Consider the following 26,872-nt stretch of genomic DNA (forward strand, 5'->3'; position numbering starts at 1 on the left):
ATGGTCTGTGTGGCGCGCTGTTCAAACATGCAGCTCTTTTGCCCTTTCAACACGTTTGCAGTTTAATGTTTTTCATACGCAACAGAGATGCAATCAGTCTGCAACAAGCATGCACAGCATTATTTGCATAGTGCATAAACATTATATCAAACTTTTGTTAATTTACTGAGGAAAATTATATTGCGATAATTATCGTTTTCGTTTTATCGGCCAGTCCTTCACAACTGCGAAACTGTTCATTTACCATAAACATTTATTTTTATATTAAAATTACGGTCCCACTTTATAATAAGTGTCTTTAACTACTATGTACTAACATTTCAATGAATAATTTGATGCAATGCACTTATTGTCTACACATACATGTTTTTACAATGTACTTATATTTGTAAAAATATCTGCATGTAATTACAGCTGTAATTAATCTCTGTAATTACTCTGTTGACCCTTCCCTTACCCCACCCTTAAACCTGCCCATACCACCACACCTGTCCCTAACCGTACCTGTGTCACACCTCAATCACAGCAAAAGTGTTTTGCAATTCAAACACAATAACTACATTTAACTTAATTTTTGATGCAAGTACATGGTAATTAGGAAACTAAAATGATATCCTTGTAAATATTCAAAGAAATAATACAAAATACATAAACAAATAAATAAATAAACAACTGTTGCCACACGGCTTACACGGATTTCAACCAATTCGTGAGTCATTCTGACCATGTCCTTCATTTGCAAATCGACAACATTGGTTGCACTGCATATTTTTGCTTGCAAACAGCGAGAATAACTCAATAGAAAGATTTTCTGCTTACCGACTTTGTATTATTTTGTTCGTTCGTTTTCTCATCACATTCACCACTCATCTGAAACACTGCCCTTTGCTGTGGCTCTGTTGGTGGAAGAACGTCAATATTCAAGAACTGCTAACTAAATCTAACGTCATAAAAAAAAAATCCTTTGGTTCCAGTATTTAAACAATAGACAGGTTCTCAATTCCCAACTCTAGTGTTAGCAACATTTAGCTCTAAAGGAACCCACAACATAAACAAAAGATCTTTTATTAGGGTGTCACACTATAGACAAACATGAGGGTGTCTCACCAATGCAAAGGCTCTGTTGTTTTGTTTTATTCATCTGTGTCTGAGCTGTGGAGGGGAGATGAAAAGAGAAGCAGTGTTTTTTCCTCAGTGACTGGTCTCTCCAGTCTGCATGTCTCCAGTCATCTGTCACTGGTTTACATACATACAGTGACACCTCCAGTCTCCATGGGAAGGCAGTGTCACCGCGCGCCCCAGCTAAAGGCTGACTGGGTGGGTACGAATCTCCTCCAGGTACCCCTCGGGAGAGACATTAGGCCTTGGTGACAGCATGACAGGCCCACACACACACACAGATTTGTTCTCTGTTTCTCTCCCTCCACAACACACACACACACAATCCTGCGATGCACGCAAGAGCACACTGAGGCCTCCTACACAACCCCACGGTTGCATAAAGCATAGATTTTGCATAAAGCGCTGACTTTGCTCCACATAAATTTAGTCAGACACAAAATTATTTTCCCCCCCTCCCGGCCTCCAAATGCAGAACTTTTTTTTTTGGAATGAATAATGGAAACAAAGAGGCGAAAGGCTTTGGGAAGCATTAAAATGTGGAAGAAATTTCGTCAGGGTATGGAATATTTTTTTTTAAAAAAGCCTGTAAAAGCCAGACAGAATGGAATAAAACAGAAAAAAACAAATGCTAAACAGAACTTGAGGCAGTCCTCTAGATATTGCCATGAAATATCACTTATATAGAGTGAAATAAATATTGCATCATTAACAAATGCAAAAGATGTAATGCATCTTCTCAAAAGCTCAAAGCTAGTTGTACTAGGGTCAACTCGAGTACTCGACAGAAAATTCAACAGAGTATCGTTTGCTCCATGTTTTAATTGCATTACAGATGAGAGTCAGGCGGACATCTTTGGCATCGTGTATCAAGTTAAAAATAGCTGTAAAATAATAAATGTTAATATTAACACTTTAACGCACGTCTAAGACCCTGTGTTTGAGAATGTCGTAAAATGCATGCACCAGTATCCAACAACAATCTGGTTAACAACAAATGGTTCAAAACAGAATAATTTGGCTAACATTTATTTTTCTATTTTTAAATGAAAAAGAATTAATACAACAAAGAAACAGGGCGGTATGAAAGAGAAGTTGCGATAGTCTTTTCATCCCTATTGCGACGTATATCCGAGTGTATATCTCAAACAAGTAAGAAAACAGGGCGGGACTTGATTTTGTTCCTGGGGAATTGATTGTGAAATGTGTCTGCTATTGGTAGATCTCATGTGATTGACAGGTTGGTTGTCCCGCCCATACACCAGTAAGCACGTCATCAGAGAAGAGATGTCGCTGCAAGAGTGAGAAGATATTTTGAGTAAAGATTATGAGTGCGCTTTAATAAATAATGGTGTGTGCATGGATACATCATTTAAAATAAATACGGCAATAATCCATAAAAAACTAAGAATCGTCCATTATGATTGTATGGTTACTTTAAAAGAAAAGGCTTGTAACAGTCAGTGTTTTGTGAATCAGACTACACAAATTATGTTTGCTGTTGCATGCATCCAATGGAGACAAAAAAAAAAGTAAAGAAAAAAAAAATTATGCATGTTTCCATATTTTTGGTTACACTATTTTAAGGTGTCATTCTTACAGTGTAATTATACATTTAAGTACTGAGTAATATTAAGCAACTACATGTACTTACTATAGGGTTAGGGTAGGATTAGAATTGGGTTGAGGTTAAGTTGCAAGTAATTATGCATGATTTACTGTTATTATTGTGTATGTAACAAGGACACTAAGTGATACCTAATTTTTATTGGACCTCAATTTGTGCAAAATGTCATTAATACATTAATTAATAATAATAAAATACACACACACACACACACACACACACACACACACACACACACACACACACACACACACACACACACACACACACACACACACACACACACACACACACACACACACACACACACACACACACACACACACACACACACACACACACACACACACACACACACACACACACACACACACACAAAAAAAAAAATACAATTAATGATTTCATGGTCGATCATCTCTGTCACTTCCAAGTACTCGAGTACTTGTACAACGCCTAGTGACCAGTGCTGGAAACACTGCTATTTCCCCAGTAAAGAGCGGCGCCGCTGTCTCCGGTCGCACATGAGAGTGTTACACAGCACATTAGCAGCTATTCTGGACGAGGAAAAGTCAACATTCCTCCCTGAGGTGATTTCACGATAATGAACACAAAAGAGGTGCCAGCCCTCATAAAGCTCAAGGATGATGCTGAACTCTATATGAGCTCTTTCTCTTTTAAATTAACACAATTCCACGTGGACATTTAAAGAGATCGTCAAATAGGCCAGATCCTAAACATGCTTTACATAGCAATCCATCTCTTAAAGAGGACAGCGCACCTAGATTTGCCATCTTTGTGCAAATTAAAATAGCATATCAGAATAATTAATCATAATTTTTCTAATACAGTGATAATTGCTTAAACGGCTTTGTAGAGTCACACACGCTAATTTCTCTGCAGGGTCATACGTTTGTTTTCAAAATACATTTCACCAAATATACTAAATGCAAAAGATTCAGGCAAATATTGATGCATGATATACATGACTTTATAAGCCAATACTAGCATTTTCAGATTAGCAATATCCATTAGATTTGGCAGATATAGTAAGCAAACAAATATAATCTTTCTATGCTGAGTTACAAAAATACTTCACTGTTATCAATCTTACCAATTGTAAATGTTTTGATATACAATTGCACATGCAAAATGTGCAAATTAAAATTTAAGATTTGTTTTAAAATAACAAAACTAGTCAATTTGGTGACATGGTGAAAATCTGTAAAGGCAAAAGCAACATTAGGTAACACATATGTTATATGTACTTACCATAACAGTAAATTATGCATAATTACATGCAACTAACCCTCAGCCAAACCCTAACCCTATAGTAAGTAAATGTAGTTGCTTAATATTACTCAGTACTTAAATACATAACTACACTGTAACAATTACACCTTAAAATAAAGTGTAACCCAACATTATTCTCAAGTAGTGATGTGCAAAATATACAAAAGGGTTTAACAATATTTTCTGTACTTGTCCAATTTGACTTAAAGCAACTAAACTTTAGATGGGAGACTTTCATGTGAATAATTTTAAAGTGACAATAGATTCACAATAATGGGCATCATATTAGACAGTGGTCAAAATAAAAATAATTAGTAATCAATCAAAATGTGTAGATCAGTCAGTGCATCCCTAGCATCAATCAAACACAATTCTGTAAGATAGAGAGCATATAACAAGACAAATCGGTGAAATAAGAGAAATATAGAAAACCAAGCTTGAGACGAACACCAATAAAACTCTTCAGAAAGTGGAAGCTGAGAAGAACATCCGCTATTCACAAACAAACGTCACAGAGAAAGATCTGCAAAACTCTCTGTGGAAATGTGGCGGTTCATATGGGAATCTCATTAAGAGAAACCTTCAGGCTCATTCCAAACCAAATTGGTTCTACTTAGGAGTGAGGAAACAGGGTCATCCTTAACGCCTGCTGAACGGGGTGAAAAGGAAGGGTGGGGGTGCAGAAGATGGGGGTGGTGTGTGTGTGTGTGTGTGTGTGTTCAGACATCCTAAAAAATAAAACCGAGCCTAAGCCCAAGGGAATGATCATTATAATCCACTCCTGCTAGGCCTCTAAACACTAAACGTTCCACATATTAATCAACTAAATCACAAAAGGGAAGTCTTTGTTTAGTAGCAATTACACCACTGAATATACAATTAAAAACAACTACATTTTGATCTTGTTCTGCTTATAATATGCTTGAATTAATCTTCACGCTCATGTTGAGAGTGCTAACTTTAAAAGTTGGATGTCTGAGGGGTGGGCAGCGTATCACTTGTGTCTTAACTCAATATTAACATATACATTAGCATACAATACAATTTCTACAATTAAATTCATGAAATTTACATCTATTCCATAATTATCCATGTTGAAGGGCATGAATGAAGGGCACTTCACACAATTTATGCGACCAGCAGATTCAGTGATGTCCTTTTATGCTAATTTGCAGGTTAATAATTTATGGGAGTTTAAGCAGATGCACCTATATGTTTTGTGTTTAATGTCTATGTAATACCACACATTTATTGAAATAATCAATAAACATCAATACTTTGGGCAAGTGGAGAATAATAGCATGATCAGTTTAATGTCTAATTTCCTAAAGCATTGATGCTTTGATTAAGAAATGTGCAGGTTATCCAGTATAAGCGAATATAAAATGATTTAAATAAGAATCAATACTTTGGGGAAGTGGAGAATAAATGCATAATCAATTCTATTTATGCTCCAATTTCTCAAAGTACTGATGCTTTGATGATATACAAAAATAGACTTAACATTAAAAAAACCGTACAAGTTACACAAAGAATATAAATGCATAGATAGCGTAGGGTGCCCTAAAAAGTCATCATTAAACACTGTGCTCAACCCAATTTGCTTATGTAATCGCATGTATTTCCAAGCGAAACAGGATATTCAAATTTCAGAAGCATCAATTTACAACATTCATATAAAATATAACAAAAGGAAAAATGCGAGCCATTGAATCATGCACAACACGACCAGGGATGTGCATTAAGAAAGTAAATAGGGTCAATTCTGATTTTCCCATTGACTCTAACAAGAAATTGCACATAGGTTTTGGAGCCAAAAATCAACAAATGGCGAGGCTGTCAGCCCTTCAGGGCACTAAATGCAGGGTAATGCCTATGAGAGAGAGGTAGGCCGTGAAAGGCTGGGGTGAGTCAGGGTCAGCGTGAGCTGGTGAGCGCGACAGCTGAAAAGCGCAGCTCTACAGACTGCTGGGATGAGCTAATTACATTAGCACCCATCATTAGCACAGCCAGCCTGCCACCTCAGCAGCCAGCGCTCGTACAGCCTGCCGAGAGATGACCGGCCTCGCATTCTGGTGGCTTTACTACCTGAAACCAACTCCTAATGGACATCACGGTCACGATGGAAGTCTCCGGGCAGCTGTCTGGTTTGTTTAAATGATCCAAGATTATGCCTCAGAAATAAACACCTCATTTAAGTCAGTTTATAGGGAATTGTTTTGCGAATGGCTGCACACTTCTAACCTACAAACACACATCTTTTTTTTTTAATGCAAGATTCCAAGATTCTATTGATTATGATCTGTGGTGTCGTATTATGAATTCTAGGCTTTTCTTGACAGCATATAATGTGCGATGGGAGAAATGTCAACTGTTCGAGATTTTGCAATACCTTTTATATAGATATTTAAACGTTAAGTTCAGTCATTTAGGGTTCAAGATACAACTATAAATCAATTTATATATAATTCAATTCATGTGCAATAACATTTGTGCAACAACACAGTTCACTAAATTAGAATTTAAAGAGACTATCCATTTCATGCTGTTAACATTATTATTTTTTAAATCTTTTTTTATCATTATTTTTTAAATAGGTAATTTTCATTGCCATTTAAGTGAAATTACTGAATTTAAATATATAAGCTTGATAAAAATGATCATTCTAGAAGAAAATTTCAGATGGCACTTAGAGGCTTTTGCATCTGAACTCTTCATATATATATATATATATATATATATATATATATATATATATATATATATATATATATAGTGAGTTCAGATGCAAAAGCCTCTAAGTGCCATCTGAAATTTTCTTCTAGAATGATCATTTTTATCAAGCTTGTATATTTAAATTCAGTAATTTCACTTAAATGGCAATGAAAATTACCTATAAATTACCTAATATATATATATATATATATATATATATATATATATATATATATATATATATATATATATATATATATATATATATATTTTTTTTTTTTTTTTACAAATTCACCATACTGTCCCCAATTGATTAATCAGTGAATTAAGAGAACTGTTTTGTATTACAAGTTTTCTAAAAATGTAATGTTTAGATATGCAAATGAGGCATTATCTAAATAAATATGCACCAATTTGCATACATTTCCAGAACAGAAACCTGAGCATTGGTTGAAGATTTGAGTTTTTACGAAGGGGATTTTGGATGTCTCTTTATTAGTGGTGTGACGAGATCGCGTACGAGATATTGTGATATTAAAACATGACGATATTTCTCATCAAGGTAAAAAGTTGTCTCGCGATATCAGCATGACTAGGTTGAGTTTGTGGCAAAACCTTCTACAATACTTCTGTAGCCGGTAAATTGGGACATATGCTTATAATTATATTGTTCTGTATTTTACTGCATTTATAATTCATTTACAGATAGTACAACTGAAGTGACATTCATTACAAGATGATTAGTGTAGGGCTGTCACGATTCCTCAATTAAATTCGATTACTTGATTTTAAAAAAATCCTCGATTGCAATTTAAACGGAAGTGGCGCCTTCCACATAAGAGAATCCATGAACGTTTTCTAAGGCTGCACGATATAAAAACATTATAGCTTAGCATAGTGCTGTCATTTATAAACCTTTACTAACACAGGAGAATACATCAGTGCGTTTCTAAATATACGAACTGTCCTTCATCGTGATTTCAAAATAAAAGTTTGGATGTTTTGATGTCCTCATATTCTTGCTCAAGAAATTACAGTGGCTGTAGCATTTCTAATGTAAAGAAGTGACCAAATATTAAAGATTAAGAGAACACTTAAATTAAATGTTGTTTGGCCAATATTAAACGAGGATTTGATCATGCTGTAAAGTGTAATAACAATCAACAGGCCCTAGGCGCTCTCTGCTGGCATTTGCCATACATAATGCACATAAGTTGATTGTTTATAATGTTAAGTATATTACATTATGTATTTTAACAGTCTTATTCAATAAAACCATATGATTTCTTGCTTATGATACTTTATTTGAAACTATTATTATTGCCTCAAGTCATTTTAAAGGCTATTGTTCACTTAGGTCTATTTTCATTCCCACAAATAACTTGATTAATCGTCAAAAAAATAATCGACCGATTACTTGATTACCAAAAAAATCGTTAGTAACAGCATATCAGTTAAATGATAAGTAAAATGCACCTGCATTGTTTTGCATTTTGTGACTTTCAGTCGAATAAAAGAGTATTTTTCCAGTCATATTTTGTCATTGAAGATTTAAATATGGTGTTTCTTAAAAATATTGTCTCATTTCATTTTCGTGAACCCTTGTGTATCGTCACACCCCTGCTTTTTATCACACCATAAATATAAATCAATAAGGCCAGAATAACGCAGAATTATTTTTTTTTTAAATCACCATGATTTTAAGCATAAAATGTTAATGCTATTTGAATAAACCACTCTGTAAAAAATATATATAATCGCTGTAAAATATATCAGAATATAGACAAGAATAAAACTATAAAGTTTGGTGTACGTGCTGCTAATGTAAAGTTTTGCCTGTCGTGCCTTAAGTGTTCACTTCAAAGTAAAAAAATATAGAAAAATAACACTATGAAATGGGTAAATAAAAAATAAAAAAGATTTATATTCTCTGTATTCTATTACTACATGGTTTTATATAGAAATAATTTTTGTTGCATTTCCAGTAAAAACTATAACTATGACATTAAACTACTGCTAGATTCTGTTCATACCGCCCACCCTAAACCTGCAAGCTTCGGTACGGCTGCAATGCTCAAACCAGTGTCCTTCCTAAGGCCTGACGCCTTAAGCCTCCACAGCACTCGTCCCATCTGCGTTCGCTCCTGCCGGCAGGCCTCACACACGGCTCCACGCCGCCACACTCAAGGTTTCTCCTATCAATCCTTGGCACACTGCCAACCTGTCAGCCAGCCGCGCTCCGCCGAGGACGAATAGAGCACCGGGAAGTTAGCGCGCGGCATCGGCACGATAGCTCACGTCTCCCCATGATCATCAGCCTAATTAAGATCTGACTGCTTTTATGTGATCTTTAGTAGTACATCAAAATATCAATTTGAGACAATTAGCTGCTGAACGTGATAACTCAATTCATCATTCCTGAAGGATTTTTTTCATTCTTTCTTTCACAGGCACAGAATACAGGGGAAGGAAAAAAAAGAAACAGCCAAAATATTGGCTCTCACATTGAATGTTTTCTGCCATGCATATCAATGGACACGTTTTTTTTTTTTTTTTTTGAGAGGGGGGGGGGGGGTTTCTCAGAGGCTAATTTCAAGACATTAATTACAATTTTATGTTCTCATTAGATGATATAATTCCCTCTCCAAGTCGAGCTTCAAATGACTGTGATCTCCACTCGCCATGTTTTCCCCGGCTTAGGGTAATTCACATGAATTTAAATGTCATGAAACATCAAATAATGAATTAAAGAAAGGGATTTCAGCAGCCTACAATAAAAGAAAGTGATGCCTATGAAAATGAACCGGGCGGTTTCCCCGTCAAGGCTGTAATAATAGGGACAAACCTCTTTCAATTAAATCCCTCCAAAATCCTAGTCCAAACTAATTCAAGGATATTATATTTTAACAAAAGACATAAGGATGCACTAAAAAAAAAAAAAGGTCATGCATCTCAGATGCATTGTGGGTCAGCTAAAGCCTTGAGCTCCCAGTCAATAGCAAACTTGTTGCATATGCAGCATCTGAGGCTAAACAAAAAGAAAGAAAAAAACCACACGTTTGCCCTATTCTACCCGAGAGCTTCTTCTTGCTTCAATTCACCAGCAGTTTATTTCTTTACTAGATTAATTTCTCTAATGTTTCTTATCTTTATGCATTTCCAGACACTTCAGCAGGCATAGAAACCCCTCTCTCAATACACAACAGAACGTTTTGAAGTGGGACTGAAATTGCTCGTCTCATTTCTCAAGGTTGTTGAATGATAAAGGACGCATTTCTCGGCTGGAAGGAAGGTATTGACAAATCTTGTGACCCTGCTATTCTAAGCCCTGTGAAACTAGGTGACATCAGTTTTTTATGCATTTGTGATTAACAATTCTTCAATTTCACAATTTAGACCAATCGCAGCAACACAAATGCATCTAAGAACTTTATACACAGAGTCTGAGAAAAGCGCTAAAAAGGGCCTTTGCAACGGCCAACCTTTAAATTGCTAAACCGATAAAATCCTGTTACCGTCGTCAATTCATGCCAAAATAGGACGTTGCAGGTATTCGAGGTAACGAACAATGCCTCCGCGATGCATCAAAAGTAGGCTACACTTCAAAACCAGATAGTTTGGCATCAAAGGTCAGAGCAGAAATAATTATTGTCACGCGTTAAATATGCAGAAAAGTGCAGATTGTCTTTCATGGCGAGGTGCAAGGTTCGCTCTCAGCACGTCTCCTTCATTTCCCTTCAACTAAAGAAGAGAACGTGTCTTGTTCTGCAAAGCCCATTAAAAATCAAAAAGTTTAGTATGTCTAATTAAAATGTAAACAGAGTAATGAAGACATCAGTGATTTAAGGCGATGTCTCTCTCCTTGCCACTGGGGGTATGATAATTACTCAAGCAAATGTGGGAACGCAGGAGAATCTGCGCGCTGCCTAGATTAACAGTTCTGCTGCTAAAACTGGTTTTTCCCACCAGGGGATTGAGTGTTCGCAACCAATCCCCAGCAGGCAGTGCGCTGCCACTTCGCTTTATGCAGCCAGACAGCTTTAGTGACCAGGGACGGCGAAAACAAAAGCTCAGACTCATTGTTTGAAATGGCAGAAAAAAGAAAAAGGACCAAAGCGCCGCTTATGTTCCGTTCTAATAATTCAGATTGTTTGTTTGAAACACTGGCGCTGCATTAACTTTATCATCTTTGTTTTTTTTCTTCCTAAGGGCTGTGGTGGATTAGTGAGTCTATCGGAATAAACAAAACATAGAGAAGCAGGTTTACATTTCTCTGAAATATGGCTGAGCGGTTTAATGAAGTGTCACAATATATCTGCACTGTGATTTTAATATGGTTTTACTGGTTTGTCTCTGATTTAAACCACAACAGAGCTGGCGAGTTTGATTCATTTCAGTGAATCAGTTCAAACTGTCCATAACTGATTCAAACTTTGATTCAACAATTAATTCACAATAAAGTCGCTGTTCACAGAAGTGTTTCACACATTAAAATGTTTTAGTATAAATATATGCGAGTAAATTGCTGTGGTTATTTTAACTAGATCTTCTTCATTTAAAATCATTTCAGTGAATCAGTTCAAACTGTCCATAACTGATTCAAACTTTGATTCAACAATTAATTCACAATAAAGTTGTTTCACACATTAAAATGTTTTAGTAAAAATATATGCGAGTAAATTGCTGTGGTTATTTTAACTAGATCTTCTTCATTTAACATTTTAAATCATTTCAGTGAATCAGTTCAAACTGTCCATAACTGATTCAAACTTTGATTTAACAATTAATTCACAATAAAGTTGTTTCACACATTAAAATGTTCCAGTAAAAATATATGCGAGTAAATTGCCGTGGTTATTTTAACTAGATCTTCTTCATTCTAAATAATTTCAGTGAATCAGTTCAAACTGTCCGTCAATTAATCAATTCAAAACTCTGATTCCACAATTGTGCGACGTCGCCAAAAATGTGTTTTTCACACATTAAAAATGTTTTAGTAAACATACATGCAAGTAAATTGCTGTGAAAAACAGTGTTGCAAAACCTTGATTACTTCAGCTAGATCTTTATTTTATTTCTGACATTAAACATTTTAAATCATTTCAGTGAATCAGTTCAAACTGTCCGTTTCAGTGAATCAATACAAAACTCTGATTCAACAGTTCATTTGTGACATTACTAAAAATGTTCACCATGCATCAAAATGTTTTAGTACAAATATATGCAAGTAAATATCTGTTTACGATCATGCAAAGTTATATTGGTGCATATAAACGAAAATAATTAACTACCATCCTTCCTATTCAGTGTTCGTTCAGGAGAAAAACAGTGTGGATTACTTACATTGACTTATATTAACTAATCATTATTTACCGTATTTAGGGAACTTCTAACATTAAACATTTTAAATATATGACCACAATGACTAGCTGAAATTAAGTTTAAAAAAAGATAAACAAATAAATATCACACTTATAAGCAATTTGAGAGCAAATACATAAATATTAAAATATCATCAAAAGGGCAATACAATATTTTCAGATTTTTAGCTTTATAACAGTCTAACCTGAACTATACTAACAGAGAAATCACTCATACAATCATGCATCCCTCAAAGCAAATGCTGTTAATCAACAAAAGCAACGATCAACTATAATGTTCTGTGTTCACATCCATCCTCAACGAGTTAAAGCTTTTAAAATGGAGCCAACTGTCAACAGAGGCATGATTTTGCTTTGTTTTGACTTATTATTCTGCGTGTGTGTGCGACGTATCATAATGAACGGGAGTCCAGTGGCGTCCTCACCGCTGACTGTCAATCACGGTTACGCTCCTCTGATCAGATCACATCGCCGGCTAACTACAGTTCAAACCGTCCTGACAAACGCTAAAATCACCACATTTACATTGAGCCAGCCATAGCGGGACCCTAATGAAAGAGAAAAGACACTGAGACAAACACCTTTCAGTGTCTTTTCTTGCACACGATTATCGACTAAAAATAACCCACAGCGAGCCAAATGAATCAAATCAAGTATTCTGCAAATCAATACGTGTGGCGCGTTTAAGTCCTCATTTGTTGATTCGCCCCATGGAGAGGCCGATAAACTGGTGAGAGATGAGGGCACTTCACCTCTGTTCAGGTTTACGATGAACCGCTACATCTTTTACATCATCAGACAGCCTTTTTGTCCAATATCTCAATGGCAGGAACATTTACTGGAGCAGAACGCCTGGACATTTTTTGCTTCACGCCACCGTGCACAATAGCATCCTAACGCCACGGTCGATACCATCATTACGGGTACAACAACCGCTTAATAATGAAATTCCAGTAACATTGACTTAAGCAAACTAAAAGGAAAATGTAATGCGTTTAAGATACATGGAAGGGGAAAGACGACAGCCTCGAGCGCGAATACTTTCTTCATCCGCGACTCTAGAGGATGATTTCAGAGCCGAGAAAGCAAAACAGGCCTACAGCACGGATAACAGACATATGTGCATTTTAAAAGACATGCAACCCTGTATGCTGTCAGTCACAGCAAGGGAGGTAGAGAGAGGCCGACAGACAGAAAGTGTCTAAATGAGCTGGTGGAGAGGAGCGGGAGGGGGATGTCAAGGATTCATGGTCCTTCATCTTTGCAGTAGAGCAAACACATCTCTCAGTATAGCAACAGACAGCTGCAACCACTTCCAAATGCACTCTAACTTAGATCAGTGAAAGAATTGTCAGCGCACACCGAATCATACGAAGATAACACAGCCAGCTGCCACGAGAGAGAGAGAGAGACCGAGAGAGAAAGAGAGAGAGAGAGAGCGATCCCTGCGTGGAAATGAAATTTGTTGCGTTTGCACGCGTCCGTCTCCCTTGGGGTTCTTCCTCAGCGTTCGGATGAAAAGCACGCGAGACTACGCTTAACATATTTGCTTAAAGATGACAAGCCGCTACTGATTTCATTTGAGCCGGGCTTTTGTCTGAAACGGAGACAGGGGGTACCGAATAAGATTTGTTACACAGACTGACAAATGTATCCGTCTGTACGGATGAGTGTTTCATCAATTTGAAACGGCCCCCGAGATCCCCCAAGGTGCTCATCCGCCAGCGAGCCGAGTTAGTCTGAAGGTTCCCTTTAATTGTCACCATTAGATTGAGATAAAACCTGTCATTCTCATTTATACAAACAATCCCAGGAGGCCCGGGCCACTTACACGTCTGACGCACCAACGGCATCGTCTTCTGCCAACGCTGGGCTTCTAAACCGTAAATCCCGGTATACCTACAGCATGACGCTTGCTGTACTGTGGCACATACATGGACCATTGTACGTTATTTATACGATTCGAACATTGCAATGGGAAAATACACACATGCACCACTGAAAAACAGGTTTGTGCATATTAACTATTTTAGAACAGATCTGAATGTGGCTCGTCCAATTAGAATCAATTAGTCCTTAACTCAAGCCGTTTTCTGAACTAATGCCAGATCTATTTATTTCTTAGTTGACATCCATAAACTTTCATTTGTAAAATTGTAAGATTTTCATCATTTAATCATTTCAGATTAGTCAGAAAACATGCATAACCGTATGGTTATTTATATAATCCATTTGTTTTAGAATTCCTCGCAAAAATAACTATATTGTGATACAGTTACTGGGATTTCAAATACTCGTACCATACGCTTTTGGCCATTCGCCCACCACTAACCTGTAACTGACTTGCTAAAGATGCACCAACAGATTTTAAAAATATATTTCTTGTACTATTCTGTTAGGATCCTTATAGAAACATTCTGTGGTGAGCTTTGTTACTAAACAATTAATAAGGTTGCAATCTACTGTTTAAAAAAAAAATACAAAAACCCCCCCACAAACCTACATAACCCACATTGTGTCATGATGAGTAACAGCTCACAATCTCAGCCTGATGCATTTGCTTCAAAAAGCTCTACATGCCAAACACAGATCAATAGAACGACTCTGTCATACACTGAATGCAATGCAACTTACTCGTATGTTGTTTTTTAAGTGTAACCAAGCTGAGCTTGATTTAGACTCGTTCAATAATTTAAGGTAATTGACCTGAATAAATCCAGATTAAATGTTCTAGGTTTTCTGTCTAAACATTTTTACAGTGTGGAGAGTCTATTTAAAAACTACAGTGCATTTCACACAAACCCTCCAAACGTTAATGGCCTCTATGAATATGTAAAAGAGCGGTTTGTAAACCATCAGAACAGAGGGAAATTGAAATCTGCATATTGAAAAATATTATATTTACACCAGATCATGTCAGATGTGATCATGTGAGAATTCAATCTTTTCTTTGATGAACAATGCTTCTGCCTCACTGTTGCCAATATTAATACATCAGACCAACAAGCAAGTCAACAAAAAACTTGTTTCAAATGAATGCAAGTTTGATGAATGTGAATTAATATATGCTATAAACACATTTATATAGGCCTTTATGTTTTTAGATGCATATATTTTAAATGCAGTGTATACAATGCTGCAAAATATTTGCTTTCACTAGTACAAAAACTCACAACTAATGAGATAATTACAAAAATCCATGTAAAATAATTAGAGAAATTGGTAAACAATAGAAAAGCTGTCGATTTCTAAATATGTTTATACTGCATGTAACAGATTTGTAAAATAAATTTCCAAAAATAATGTGTTTGAGCCAATTAACTTGCATGATACGGGCAGCTAAACACAAATGTCAGTACATATGCAAACGTCATAAGAATACAAACTAATGAACATTACAGTCACTAGGTTACATGTTGAAAAAAAAAACCCTCAAATAAAGAGATTTAAAAATGCATGCAAAATAACTGTGAAAAAAACATTCAACATGCTTTTAGATTCATTTCACTGCATGACACTGTTGAAACTGCACAGTATACTTATTTTTATCATAGAAAAGCGGTCTAGTTCTAAATATGTTTAAACTGCCTGACCCTGTAATAGATTTGTGCAAGAATTTGACAAAAATAATATGTTAAAGACATTTAACTGCTAAATACAAATGACAGTACATTCAGACATCACAAGAATACAAACTAATGAACACTGCAGCCGACGCTATCACTATATGTATGAAACTTGTCAAAATATTGGCCAAACGCAAGCCCCAATCTAACTGTTTGCACGCATCTGCTAATTGCCGCATCATCCGCGCGGGATGAACGTCTTCTATAGGTCTGTGTGTAGCAGTCTGTGTGTAGCAAGCTGCCTGTAGCCCTGTGCTAGAATGTCAACACAAGATACATCAAGCAAAGAGGGTGCTGAAAAGGGGAGGGGTCAGCATCTGTCATCACGCACACCACAAAACTCAACATGAGGTTTCATGTCAACCCTGCGGACTCACACGCACGCACACACACACACAGGCTCACGCAAACTGACGTGCCGCGCAATCAGGAGTGTGTGAAGCTGTCGTGTCGTTTAACATGCTCATAAAGCCCAGCCTGGGGTTAAACCGGGACCCAGTTAACGATAACAGCACTTTCACACGTCAGCCGCTCGCTGCGCCCACAAGGAATCCCTCCGAGCACCAACCTAGCACATCACTTTGTCAAAATAGTATCATATTAAAAGCTTAAAGTACACTTATTAATAACATTTACACCTCAAACTCAGATCTGCAAAGCTAAATTAGGTCACTGATGCCTGTTGTGTTAATATACCTCTGCTAACTGTAGTGCATTACACATCTAATGGCTTATTAGACCTCCCTACAGGAAAGAAAAAAAACACATGCTCAATGTCCACTTTGATTAAAACACATCACAAAAAAACACTCTACTGTAATGAAATCACTCATCATGTAGTGCATTTTTCTATTGATAGAGCTGAAGAGGCTTGGAAAACACACTTCAGTCTTAGTCAGGCGATTTTTGATTGTGTTTTTAAATAACAAAATGCAAATGCAAGAGGTATTCACAAAATAACTAACATTATAAATGAAAAATTGAGGGGTTTTTTTTGGTTTTGTTGGTTGGTTAGTTTGTTGAGAGTGAAAACCAAAGGTTTGAATATGAAAATGTAAAACAAATCGACATTCAATTCCCTTAAAAAAAAAAAACACTACAAGTTTGCATTGACAGTGGCATAACCTTCAACAAATCAATTTCTGACCTCAAGTTTCTAATCTGACAACATCCACAGAACTAAGAGCCAGAGCTAAAGAGTTGGGAAAGAAATATACACAAGTACAAAGAAGAAAGGACATGCATAGAAAAATAGCTAAATGTGCATAATGCAGGGTGCACATCAAATATTCATGCAAATATGTGTTCAAGAACTACATAAAATGTAGTAATATACAACCTCACTGATGGATGAAGTCCCATATTAAGGCTGAAAAATGTATGCGGACACATACAGTAATTCCTTCTGGTAACTTCTCTGTGCCCGCTTAGTGCTTGATACTAAAAAAGTGAATATTTACAGGGACAAATTTCTACCTAACCACTAAACATTGTGTTTTGAGATTGATTTAGTATATCAAATAATATAATTGGCTTGAATAAACCAAGACTTTGTATATATATAGTACATTTTTAAGCTGTTTTGAAAAAGACTGCAAAAAGAGATAATGAATAACGTGAATGCATATCACTCCAGACTGAAGTTTTATGCAAATCTACAATTAAACAAATACCAACTACAACTTCATACACAGCTAATTAACTCAAACTTAAAATGCCTAAGTTATTTCAATCTAAATATAGTTGGGTTTAGAACAAATTAAAGCCTAGATAAAACAAAATAATCGGCAAATGTAAAACAAAAATAGTAATTTTGCTTGTAAAAAAGGGCTCGGTTTAGGACATTAGAGTATATTTTCAAAGACTATAGTAAATATTAATGTTACATGTCTTCTTTAAAGATATGAAAGATAATACATATTTAAAGACCACGTCTTTAATTCAAAAATAAGTCGCTAGTCATCATTTTGACAGTAAGTTGACATTGTGTCAACTCAGTTCTGACAGACTGAGGTAAACACATCGCACGCGACTCTTATAATTATATATGCAATATATGCAAATTTGCACAACTTTTATACAAACACGCTTAAGTTAGATCAAGATATATACATTAGGACTGCTTTATACGTGTGAAATAGAATCATGCATGCATTATTAACATACAATCTAACAGGTTACGTGAATATAGCTGCTGTTTATAGTCTAGCACGCATTTCATGACTAAAACAAACCACACCATGCAAGCACAAGCACAAATGTAATAGTGTATGCCAAAATATAAACAATAAATCAACGTACCATGTACACTGGAGCTAGTGATCATCTTCTCAAAGGCGCAAACAGGAGAAAGGAAAATGTGAATTCCAAAGGTTGCTTACAGCCACTTTTTCCTCTCAGCTATCGAATTACACTGTGAAAACCAGGGGCCTTTTCGTCAGGTATTCATTTAACCTACATGCATATAATTAAGAAGGCAAAACCAACAAAAGCTCTTGGACAACATGTGAGAGGAGGAGAGAGAGGAGGAGAGAGGGAAGGAGAAAAAAAAAACATGACCACGACAGCGAGCTCATGTCAGTTTCCCTCCCCAGGTTTAAAGAAACGATATTATTATCTTAATGGAAACACGCATTGTATGTCTTTTTACTTTAAAAACACATTTGCGGTCCCAAAAAAAGTCAAGAATAAAAAAATGCACATTTTCTATGATACGCAAAAAAGGAAGGATGCAAAAACTTTTTCAGATTATTATTGTGTAGGCTATAATGCGGCTCTAGTGCACCAGAAAGTTACTTTTACGAATTTTAACCCCACCCACTCTCACTTTCCAATGCAAAATGTAATTAATCATATTCAACTATCACTGATCAACTTCATCCGCCTGCGCGTTAACATCCCGTTGCACGCGCGATCACATCTCGTATCAAAACACAATCCATGTATTTAGATATGGACAGCGCGAGCGCTTCAATTCAGCCCGGTGATGCATGGACTGGACATGCGTTGCGATAAAGGCAGGCGCTCGCGCTCCTCTCCTCTAGTCCAGTTTAATTCCCTAATTTCGGTGGAAATAGCCGGGTTAACTCTTACCTGTTAGTATGACAGGATAACCTCTCGGGTTAGAGCGGCATCGATCCGACGGGCACGCTGATGAATGCTTCTGCGGGTTAAGCGACTTGAAACCATTCCAAGTTAGTGTGGGGAAGACTGACCACTGCCTCTGCCATGTTGGAATTTCAAACCCCAAACAGCTGCTCTAGAGAAGCACAGCGTGCCGCAGATTGCGCATGCGCGCTGCGCGAGAGCCAAATTCAAAGCAACGGTCAGATTTGCCTAAACACTCTCAGTGGAGTAGCGCTCGCTGTCCTGTCACAGTACACTGACAGGAATTATTCATTAGTGGGCTGTATATGGACTTTTTGGCTCTATACACGATGTGTATATATAACACAAGTACAATAAGTGAGTATAGTATTTAATATTATTGATATATTGTAAAATCCACGTCGTAAGAGCGAAAAACGTTCACTAAATCACTGCGCAGCAAACGTGGCGATCGTTATTTTTTAATCTATTTTCAATGAACTGACAGAACAAAGTCAAATAACATTCAGAACTAACGTTACATTAATATAAAAACACACAGTCAGGGGGTAGACTGCTAAATATAGAAATAAATGTAAATATTCGCATGTAGCCATCGTTATTTCTATTATGACAGTTCATGAACATTACGTTTTTAAAAAGTTTTTAAAAAGTGTGTAATATTGTAAATGAATTATTGTACCTCAATGTCTAAATATCAGTGCTGTCAAACGATTTATCAATTCTAACATAAAATGTATGTACTGTATATTGTATATACACACGTATAGAATATATACACACACACACACACACACACACACACACACACACACACATATATATATATATATAACGTTATATATATATACACACACACACACACACACACACACACACACATTATATAAACAAAGACATTTCTGTTGGATGCAATTAATCACGATTAATCAGTTTGACAGCACTACAAATATATAATAAAATTAAGAAATTTGTGATTTAATAGGCGTTTTACTATTCCTCATCCTTAAGGCTATACATTTTTCAATATCACAACTAACTTTACACCCACAACAACCTAGCATTTTACACGAGCAAGCACCAGTCACATTTTCTTAAAAAAAGAAAAAAAAAGAAAAGCTTTTTATTGAATGATACTTATGATTAATTCTGCATGTTAATGCTTGAGTGCTATTATTTATTGCGGGATTTAATTACAAATAAACCATTAAAACAATCACATTATTTTATCTTTATTTGTGGACAAAACTGTAGATATCATACCTTTATGGTGTATATCTATCTGGGTTTTTTGAGAAAAAAAAAAAATGAAGGGCAAATCTTGATGTGTCTTCTTGTATCTGAGTTTGACATCCTGTCGTATATCACACCATGACAAAACCACTCCACACCTCTTCTCTGCCGTCTCCCAGTGCTCTTTTGACAACCCAGAGGGACCTGGCTGAGGACCTGGAGTTTAGACACATGATGTGTACTGTGGAACCCACAGTCCCAGCATGGCCTCTCGCATTCGTGCGCTGGGGCCTTGGGTTGATGCATCGATCTGGCCCTGAGCGTTCCCCGATGAGTTTGCAGGCCATTTCCAGTACAGCCCCAAAGCCTTTGGAGAATGTCTGCCCGTCGGCAGTCAGCACCACTCCATTCAGCCTTTCCTAACAAACGACTGCTTGCCGCAATCTAAGGTAATAATTACTGTACTACTTCAGACTCTGATCGGTGGATACCCATTGAGTCCCTCTTTTCTATTGTTGCATCTCAAATTTTGATTTGATTGAGTCCCACCACACCTTGCAGCCCTCATTATGTCTGAACAATATGTATGTGATGAGGGTAGAGGAAGCGTGCAGTTAAGGAAGGGGGGGCATCCGATTAAATGCTGCAGACACAAATGGTAAACTGGACCAGACAAGAAAGAACAAAGAAAGCGAGAGAGATAAAATGGCTCTGTTTCAAAACCCAGTGAGCTGCCTATCGCCTACATATCCACCTTATTCCTGACGAGCTTACTGCGTTTTGAATTATGAGTGGCACTTCCGGTTTGGGGAACTTCCATTCAAAAAGGCTGAAACAAATCATTTCAAATCATAAGGTTGCCCTACAAATAAAGCTGATCTGTCAGTTTGACTGGATGAGCTGTCAATTTTCCTTCATGATTTATCATGAGAAAAACGTAATACTTGGTATTTTAACATGATATGTTATAACAAGAATATCTATGGCAAGAGCTCTTTTCAGTCGCTGCTTTCTTTTCCTCGTGATTATTTTCTTTTTTCCCTTTGCAATCCGCTGTAAAAGTATGAAAAAGGACAACATATACTGCACATTTGTGGTCTGTTCTCCGGAATTTAATTTACGATATATTTCATTAATTCACTGGAATGCATGAAGAATTTCTCGTTATTCTCCTCAAATCCTCACTTCTCTTTCCAGGTTTGTTTTCACAGGTAAATGCAATTTACTATCAGTCAAAATGACAGAAATCACTTTGAAATAGTATCACGTAATGCTGAAGTTAATGAACAATTTTGATTAAGGCAACGTAAGTTACATAATACAGATATATATTACTACAGTGATATTTAACCAAAGACTCGCGCTTTTGGGGTTATTTGGTCTGTTGAAAGTACCTTGTTGATGCTTTTACATTTTTAAATTTCCTTTTAATGTTCGATGGTTGAAGGGTGAGTAGATTAATGTCATCTCATTGTGACACCTTTTTAACGTATTGCGTTCATAGAGCGAGTCTTTCACTGATTGTTTACAGCTTAACGGAAGTTACACCCATAATGCGCCATGGGGCGTAGGAATAATGTGGATAGGCATCTGCTTTCTAACTAAGTTACAACCTCATAAGTGACTGATTTGCAGGCATGTAAACACATATTGATAATGTTGGTTGACCATCGATTACGATAATGCTGTTTTTTTGTGTCTTCCTCTGGTGCGTGACTGATAAGGCCCATTCTGTATGCGCTCACTTTGGGACAGTACAAGCACGAAAAGGTTGCTGTCGAGTTGTATCACATAGCAAAATAAAGTCCCATCCTAAATTTTTTTTTTCACTCAGATATACGTCACAATAGGGAAGAAAAAATATGATCACAATTTCCGTTTCATGCCAACTTTAAATCACACACAAATATTTTATCTATTCTTTTCGGAGTTGAATAAAATATATGAATATAATAAAATTTCGTCCACAACTTAAGATTTATTTGGTGCATGGATTGCATTGGCTGAAAAAGACATGCAATGCTGCCTTAGAATTTGGCATCTTTATTTACTATAATGCTACTACTGGGGCTACACAATATATCGAAATTATCGAAATATCACAAATGTATATATCGCGATATGCATATCGCAATGGCTTGCAATAACTGGGGTCATGACAAAAGACAAAGAGAAAATCACTCACTGCTCTTGGCTGAATAACTTTTGTAGCTTTAATAAGAACAAGTATATATTTAATTCATACAGTGAAAACTAAGTGTTTTATTTTTACATTTGATTATTCAGTTTCTGTTGTTAAATAAACCTAATGTAGGATAACCAGAAACCCTGAACCCCACTGATGTTAAAATAACACTTCTTATGCTACAGTAAAACACTGATGCTCACTTTCAGAAGCTGTAGGGATGTTTTCTTGTCACAAAAAGAATGTGAAACACGTATGTAGGTTATAGAATTTTTAAGATATTTTAAGTGTATTTTACACACTTTAGGCATTATCGCATCGAATATCGAATATCGCATTATTTAATGAGTTATCGCATATCAAATTTTTCTTAATATCGTGCAGCCCTAGCTACTACCTTTTGGAAAAGTCTTGGAAGTGCTGCTCAAAATTAGGTATTAGAACAGAGCATTCGAGAGAGAGAGAGAGAGAGAGAGAGAGAGAGAGAGAGAGAGAGAGAGAGAGAGACAGTAAGCTCTATCAGAACTGTTGATGCAATCAGGACGGTTATTAATCTCCAGGTTGTCACTGTAAGAAACAGCTGAAGAGAAGCTGTCCATTAGTATTGGTGTTTCTCTACCTGCGCGCTGCACGGGCACGATGCAGGAGTAATGCAGGAGAGCCTTGCTGTCTGCTGCCTTCGACCATCACTCTAAGGACGAGAGGTCAGAGAGAAAACAACCGCTGTGTAGACTCCAGCCAGAGCGGCCGCCATTGTCTCCCAGCCGCATATGAGAAAGTTCTCTCTGCGCCTTTTGTCCTTGTGTCAGCAGGCAGGACATTCTAAATTATTTTGCTCAGCTGCCTCCCTGAACTCTTGCTACGGCACGTCAACACACACATCATCCAGACACACACACACATACGCACATCGGAGACGTGAGTGTGTGCCTGCACTGCCCTAACATCCACCACAAATCCTCAAAAACACTAATACACACACACACACAACACACTAGCATAACATTAGCTACGGATGAAGCACGGCTCCGGTTTCTTGTTAGTGTATTGATTAGTCGTTTAATTGGTAATTACTGTTCAAGTGCACACCGTTCCCTTGTTGCGAGGAAATTTTGATAACATATTTAGTCATTTGAGCTTGTTGAATCAAAATATTCTGATGAGATACAACAATGCATATTGACATAATTGGCTGTACATTGTTAAACCAATAAGCCACTTACAGTGATTTTACAATGGGATGTTTATCAAACCCCCATAAAGGCCTGTTTATACTGACAGCGCTTAAATACCCGGAGGTTGGCGAGTCTCTGGTTGCTCGTAGGCGTTCCTACTCGAATGCAGTATCCAGTTTTATCCCGTGGTGGATCGCTCTCTGCGCTCTCATTGGTAGCTGTCACATCGCATCATTGCTGATTTGAAAATAGTTGAGCTTTCCAACTTCAAAAATTGAAAATGAATGACATTTGGTATGTTTCTGCAAATTGCATGTCATCGTGAATAACTTTTTAACTGTGGTAATCAATTGCTGTATTGCTATAGTGGCAACAGCGGCACAATTTATTCGTTCTCGAATCAAAGACTCACACAATCTTATTACTAAATAACAATTCAGCCATGTCTATGAAAATTATGAAAACTTTACATTCATGTTTCATGTATTCAGGTTTGGTAAATCCCTAAAAAATAAACATTTTACTTCAGAATAGTCAGAGTTAACATGATCTCTATTCGAAGCAAAAATAAATGCATAAAAATATGTATTTCTTAATTTATCCATAAAGTGTCACTGTGCAATTTCTGAGCCACTAGCGCTGCGCCACCTAATGGAATTGCAAAAAATATTGTTTTCAAACAGGTCTATCTATCTATCTATCTATCTATCTATCTATCTATCTATCTATCTATCTATCTATCTATCTATCTATCTATCTATCTATCTATCTATCTATCTATCTATCTATCTATCTATCTATCTATCTATCTATCTATCTATCTATCTATCTATGCAAATCTGTCATTGTCCATGAAAATGATTATGCTCTATTATCATATGCGTAAACCATCACTGTAGTGGTTAATACCACACCCGGTGAAGTTTAGCACCAATGTGAGCTATATAAGTACTCATTAAAGAGGGTGATGAAATAGTCCTTAAATGCATGACATTGCACCTTAAATGTGTTTTTCCTCACTTCAGCCGCTCGTCTCTGCTGTGGTTAACAACAGCCATTTATCTAAATGGATTTCAACTGATTAACCATTTAAGTAATAATGATCGGGGCAGTGTAGACTCTGCATTAGTTGCTAATTTGATAGGAATGTGTTTCTAAGGTTGTTTACTTAGACAGACACACACATACACACACACACACACACACACACACACACACGCACACACAGTGAAATTGTCTGGTTCCTCAGGACTGGGGTTAGGGGTTTGTCCAGTCACGTGATGTGCTGTTTTTTAACCTTCTGCCTGCAGACTTTGCTGTCAGCTTCCATCATTTCAACTGAGCTTGGCAGAGATTTCATGAGATTTTTTTCTTTCTTTCTCGATGGAGACAAATCCTTTGGAGAAAAAGCCAAACAATGCCAGCTCTGAAAGCACAGCTCATGAAGTGAGGTGTTTAATTTAATACTTGTTAACGTGGTCTGTAATGCTTTAAATCATGGCAGCATCATTAAAAATGTCTTCATTTGGTATAACGACTTTCTCCTTGAACAGAGTAACAAGTCTGGTTCTGCTTGCGCTCAGATGAACCATGTGTTTTGCGCATTACCAGGATCAAGAAATAGTTCACACAAAATTTAAGATGTTGTCATTATTTTCTCACCCTAGTGTCGTTACAATCCTGATCGCTATTTTCGATAACTTTGCGTGAGGAACAGATTCAAATTCAAGACGCTTTCCCCTTCCATTCCACCTTTCAAATCTCCTTCCCCAGCTCTTTTGAAACTTTAACAAATATAGACTTAAATTTCAGTGTGTTTCACACACAATGTTATTGCATGACAGTTGTGGTCAATACAAACAATGTACATTCCTAAAAAAAATTTTTTTTTTTTTATTGGCACATATGGTTCCATAAAGAACCTTTAACATACATGGTACCTTTCTAGTGCACAAATGGCTCTAAGGTTCTTTATAATGTTCTTCACACTAAGAAAAAAAATATATATATTTTAAGAACTGTTCACTGAAACGTTCTTTGGGGAACCAAAAAATTGTATATGGTAACTCTTTACAATAATGTTCCGTTTGCTAACTGCAGTAGTTACCATGAACTAACAATGAAAAAAAGCATTTATTAATCATATTAATCATTAATCATTTACAAATACATTATTAAAATCAAAAGTTGTATCGATTACTATTATTTAATGGACCCAAGCTAATAATGAACAGTTGTATTTTTTATTAACTAATTTGAACAAAAATGAATAAATGTGTTGCTCATTGTTAATATTAGTTCATGCATCAACTCATGTAAACTAGTTGGACCTTATTGCAAAGTGTTAGCAATGGTTCTGCTATGACCTTAAAAGAAAAAGGGTGTTGGAGCCATTTTTTAAAGAATATATGGAAAAGAGCTGCATGATGATTTTTTAAAAAAAAAATCAGAGGAACAAAATTAAGGTGAGCAAATGATGACATCATGAATTTTATTTCCGAAAGCACTATTCCATTAATAGACATGACAGCGAGAATCCAGCCAGTCTGAGGTCGCAATTGTCGGCAAATGGGCTTAAAGAGGGAATAACGGGCAGGCGACAAAGACGAGAGTGAGAGCGGGTGAACGAAAGGGAGAGAAATGAAAGGTTTGGTTTCACATTATATGATGATGTGTAGCCAAGTCCCTTTATGGTCTCGGGCTAACGTCCTAATGGGGACAAGCTCGCAGTGGATGAAGCCCACAGAGGATAAGATACTAAATCTCGCAATAAAAGCAATGTGATTTACAGTAAATTCCAGCAGGCTGACAGCGCCACAGCTGAGGGCATAAACACGCTCCTTTCAGCAGAGCTCCTACTCTCGCTGAGAAGTACAATTGCGTGGCCAGGCATGCTGGCTCACCAGCAATGACTTTGATAAATAACCAGGAAGTCCCACTGTTGGCTTAAAACTAGAACTTGTTCAGTTGCAATTCTGCATTTGTCCTCCTTTAATGGGTATGGAAGTGGCTTTAGCCGTAATCTGGCATTGATTGATTAGGTCTCACTACGGCTCCCACCGCCCCCCTCCTCGCCGTGGAATAGACGCCCGGCCGCAGCTGGGCTCTTGCCGAGCGATGGCTGTATTAGGGCCCTACACGCCTTATTTACCTGCAACACAAACACAGTTAATTCCACTTGGGTGGACGGACAGAGGGGTGGACTCCAGGAAAACAACAAACGAGAAGTGACATGTTTTCGTTGGTGCTCGAGATATCTAGTGAAGAGGAAAACAACCATGTATTCATAGAGCTGTAGCTGGCAGCCGTTAAAGAGACAGAATGGCCACAGTTTACTGCGAATCCAATGAAGTTTCTGAAGTCTGTTAAAGCAATAGCCACGGGTAGGGGTTAGGTGAACAAAGCATAAAAGA

The 26,872-nt window shown here is 36.8% G+C and overlaps 1 protein-coding gene across 1 annotated transcript in view; it reads right to left on the reverse strand.

The window, feature by feature from the left end:
- The window catches only part of fign (fidgetin), a 66,280-nt gene extending 47,319 nt beyond the window's left edge, over positions 1-18,961 (reverse strand). Inside the window, exon 1 of the mRNA XM_081367885.1 lies at positions 18,852-18,961. The gene's annotated coding sequence lies outside the window, so the exon portion shown is untranslated. The remainder of the gene's footprint in view (positions 1-18,851) is intronic.
- Positions 18,962-26,872: the final 7,911 nt, after the last annotated feature.

This window comes from Scardinius erythrophthalmus, assembly GCF_964197995.2.
Source record: "Scardinius erythrophthalmus genome assembly, chromosome: 6".
NCBI lineage: Eukaryota > Metazoa > Chordata > Actinopteri > Cypriniformes > Leuciscidae > Scardinius > Scardinius erythrophthalmus.